This window comes from Lactuca virosa, chromosome 4, assembly GCF_052849685.1.
Source record: "Lactuca virosa cultivar CGN04683 chromosome 4, Lactuca_virosa_CGN04683_v6, whole genome shotgun sequence".
NCBI classification, from domain to species: domain Eukaryota; kingdom Viridiplantae; phylum Streptophyta; class Magnoliopsida; order Asterales; family Asteraceae; genus Lactuca; species Lactuca virosa.
This window is the reverse complement of record NC_136429.1, coordinates 7,441,879-7,446,385: the sequence shown is the minus strand read 5'-3', so window position 1 is coordinate 7,446,385 and position 4,507 is coordinate 7,441,879.

Genomic DNA, 4,507 nt, shown 5'->3' with positions numbered 1-4,507 from the left:
GGATTTTGACTTTGACCAAGAGTTGACCAGTTTGACTTCCAAGGATACTTTGGTAATATTGGTATTTATGGAATTGGTTCCTTGGTAGTGTTCTGTGGTGAAGATCGTGTCGGTGGTCGGAGCAGCTTGGTCTTATCTTTTCAGTCGGCAATTGCAGGTGAGTTATCCTCACTATATCGACAGGGTCTACGGCACCAAGGTCGGCCCTTTATCAGATGGAAATTCGGGTATTGTTTGTTATGTTATTGCTTTGCTAGATCTGCATCCTGGTATTTAGGATGGTGTTATGTTAGTGACCTGGTTAAGGTCGGTACCCGGTATATAGGGTAATGATATGCTAGTAACCGGTTAGGTCGGAATCCTGGTTAGAATGTTAATATGCTATGTGATCTGTTAGACTGTTTGTCTGGTTAAGGATTGTTATGTGATTAGTTGTTTTATGTGCACATGGTTGTTTGACGGGGGTTGGGTTGAGGCGGGTCCTGCTTTGTGCTGTAGGCCAACATACCCAGGGCGGATCGGATATTACGAAGGCCCAGCGAGCGGTCCGGATAGGCTGAAGGCCCCAAGAGGGTGGACCAGACGTGCCGAGGCTCGGAGAGTGGACCAGGCCGACTGAAGGCCCGGTGCGGGCGGACCAGTCATACTGTAGACTCAGAGAGTGGACCAGGTGGATTGAAGGCCCGGTGCGGGCGGACCAATCACACTGTAGACTCGATGTGCATGGCTAGACTCGGTGGGTGGACCAGGTGGACTGAAGACCCGGTGCGGGCGGACCAGTCACACAGTAGACCTGATGTGTATCGCTGTTCTATTTGTGATATGTTATGAGTATGTTATGTGTGGTTGGTATTTTGGGGGTAACTCACTAAGCTTTCGGGCTTACAGTTTCAGTGTATTGTTTCAGGTACTTCAGGAGATCGTGGCAAGGCGAAGGTGTGATCGTACCGCTCCTCATGTTTTATGATTTATGTGATATGGTTCTGGGGGATACTCTGATGTTTAAACTATTTTGAAAACAAGGTGTATGAACTTAATGGTTTTTGAATGAATTAAAATGTTTTAATTTGGCTCAAATTTTATGGGTGTTACAATTTCAGTGAGTTATGTTTGGGTTTGGCACCTATGGGCGAGACTTGCGTTGGAAGTCGCCTTTGTTTGCAAATGAAAGGTGTCGGTAGCATTGAAAGGTCAGGGATTTTGTTTTCTAGTTAGCAGCAAGATAATTCAAGATCGGAATTCAGGAAGTTGGACAGGGTCGACTGGTGTGGCAGTGGAAGTAGTAGGGAATGATTTCGAGGACGAAATCTAATTTAAGTAGGGGAGAGTTGTAACACCCGTTTTCCAGGATGGATCGATTTAGGATTTAAAGGAGTCAAAATGTTGATTTTTGGAGAAAATCGAGTGTCACGACATTCCCATAGGATGGTCATGATGTGACAAGGGCAAACTATGATAAACACGTTTCAGACCATCCTCGCGACGTGAGGCACAAGGTTTCACGACGTGAAACCTGCTGCAGCCCAAACCCATGATCTTTTAGGGTTTCCTTCATCTTTAAGCCCATCTAAGTCATTTTTAAGGTTCATTACCAGCCTCCAACACCCTTTTACCTCTAAAAACCCTAACCCTAATTCCCTTGGTGATTCTTGGCCTTTTGGAGCATTTGTTGGCTTAAAGAAGAAGAGAAGAAGAAGAAAAATGTGTTTTTTTGGTGGAGCTTGCAAGGAAAAAACATTATCATGATCTCATATTGTTTATGGACCTTTTTAAGTGTCAAAGGCTCAAAGTTTATTTCTTAAAGTGGTTAGATCTAAGTGGTTGTCCCATGTCTTTCATGTTTGAGCAAGTTTGAATGGAAGGGATTTATAAAATTGGAAACTTTATGCATTCTAAGGGTCCCTTGAGCATTATAATGTTCAAATCTAGGAGTTGGTTGATGGTTGGGTCCATACATATGGGTTTTGGTGCAATTTCTTCATGTTTAACATGTCATGGATGGAGGACATGCATGAGGCATGCATGTCCATCAAGTAATCCTTTTTATGGACCTTTGGAGTCCCCTTTAGCTTTTGGAAAATTTAGAGTGAAAGGCTTAATGGATTAAGGACTTAAATCTTGGATATATGCTTTAGAGTATAGTCACGACATGACACAAGGTGTGTCACAACGTGACCATGAAAGATCCCGTTTATGTGAGTTTCATGGGACTCACGACGTGACAGAAGGATGTTAACGTCGTGAGGTCAGCCCAAAGGATTGTCCGTGACTGAGTTGGCTGAGTTAGAGCGAGTCAAGTTGGAACCGGATTGAGTGTACTCTTATGATGTGACCAAGGGCTTGTCATGATGTGAGGATAGTTGGTTGAATTGATGGTTGTTGACTTTGACTTTGACCGTTGACTTATTGACCTGGGTTGACTTTTGGTCAAAATTGTTGGATTTAGAAGGTAGACTTGGGGTTTACCTTATGTGGATTGATAGGAGGTGTTTAGCACCCATCATTTGGCCGTGAGAGCTGTTAGTTGTGGTCGGCACGACATTGAGCTGAGTTTTAGTCGACTTTATGAGCCAGGTGAGTCTCTTTCACTATACTAGTGGGTCGAAGGCACCAATGTCGACCCACTGGATTGTGTTAGAATTGATGCTAGCTGTATTTGTGACTGTATGATGAGTTGGGCCATTTATTGTATGTTGGGTTGGGCCCGTTTTACTTGTTGGGCGGGGCCCCTAGGTTGTGTTATGTAGGATGCTAGCTGTCTTTGTGACTCTTACATGTATATGTTGGGCGAGGCCCGTTATGTATGTTAGGCGGGGCCCATTATATACGCTAGTCGAGGCCCGATTATATGTTGGACGGGGCCCAGTCGATGGGTAGTGCCTGAGGTTGTGTATGGTTTGAGGTATTTTGGGGAACTCACTAAGCTTTGTGCTTACGGCTTCATGTTTATTGTTTAAGGTACTTCTGGTTCTAGAGGGAAGGGCCCGACGTGATCGTACTGCATCCCCCAGAGTTTATTACGCATTGACTATTTGTGATCTTTACTCTGATGTTTGAGAAAACTATTACTTGATTTCCTTTTGAAGCAATTGAATGAATGGTTTGATTAAATAAAAAATGAAATTTTTATTATGAATTTTTGGGCATTACAAAAAGCATTTTAAAAGTTGTCAAAGTTTGAGTCAAAACCCATGTAGCCCACAAGTCTTCAAACTTACGTAGTTTGTGCTATGTAATTAGGTATGAAAGCGAAGATAAAGTGTGCTGCCAGAAGGACTGCAATGGAAATCAGAGAATGTTGTAGAATTCTTTCTCTTATGTTATAATTATTGATATGGTTTGTGATACCGAAAGTTGTAAAGTTTGATAAATGTTTTAAAAGTTTTTGTAATAAATGGTGTTTAAAAAGTACAGTGTTACAAGTGCAGTGTATTCATTGAATCCTACTACAATCAAATCAAAATATTATAACTATATTTATATTTATGGTCATTTAATTTGTATATAATTTATGCACTAATCCTTTTCATACCCAACCTTTTACTATATATTGACGTTTCCTAAACTTTATTTTTTTATTAAGTGTGGTGTATTCATTGAATCCTACTACGATCAAATCAAATAATATTAACTATATTTACATTTATGTTCCTTAAGTTGTATATAATTTATGTAATAATCCTTTTCTTACCCAACAATTATTATATATGGACGTCTTTTAAACTTCATTTTTTTATTGAGTGCAGTATATTCATTGAATTAGATGAAATCAAAATAATTTAATTATATTTACATTTATGGTCATTTAAGTTGTATATAATTTACGTAATAATCATTTTCATACACAACATTTTACTATAAATAGGCGTCTCTCGTAAACTTCATTTCTGTATTGAATTTCTGTATTGAATGTGATGTTCTCATTGAATCCCTATAAGATCAAATCAAAATAATATAACTATATTTATATTTATAGTCCTTTAAGATATATACAATTTACGTATTAAACCTTTTCATACCCAACATTTTACTATATACAAACGTCTACAAATTTTTTTTTTATTTTATTGAATGCGGTGTATTCTCAAATCAAAATAATATAACAATATTTACTTTATGGTCTTTTAAGTTATATATAATTTATGTAATAATCTATTTTGTACCCAATGTTTACTATAAATAGACGGCTACTAAACTTCATTTTCACTTGTACGATATTTTGAAAAACGACTTGCTTAAGTAAAAAAAAATGAGTTGATAAGAATATTTTCTATTGTTTGATGAGTTAAATGACAATGTAGTTCATTGATGAGTTAAATGACAACATTAATATGGCTGATTAATAATAGGCAATTAATTAATGCGTAAGATTCTAATTCATTTCATGATCTTGGGGCACAAACGGTTCGTTTGACTACAAAGTGAGTGCCACTCGTGCCTGAACTCTTCATATTTCTTCTTCTTCGCATCCACTTTTCCAATTTTGTTCCTAAGAACACTTGTTTTC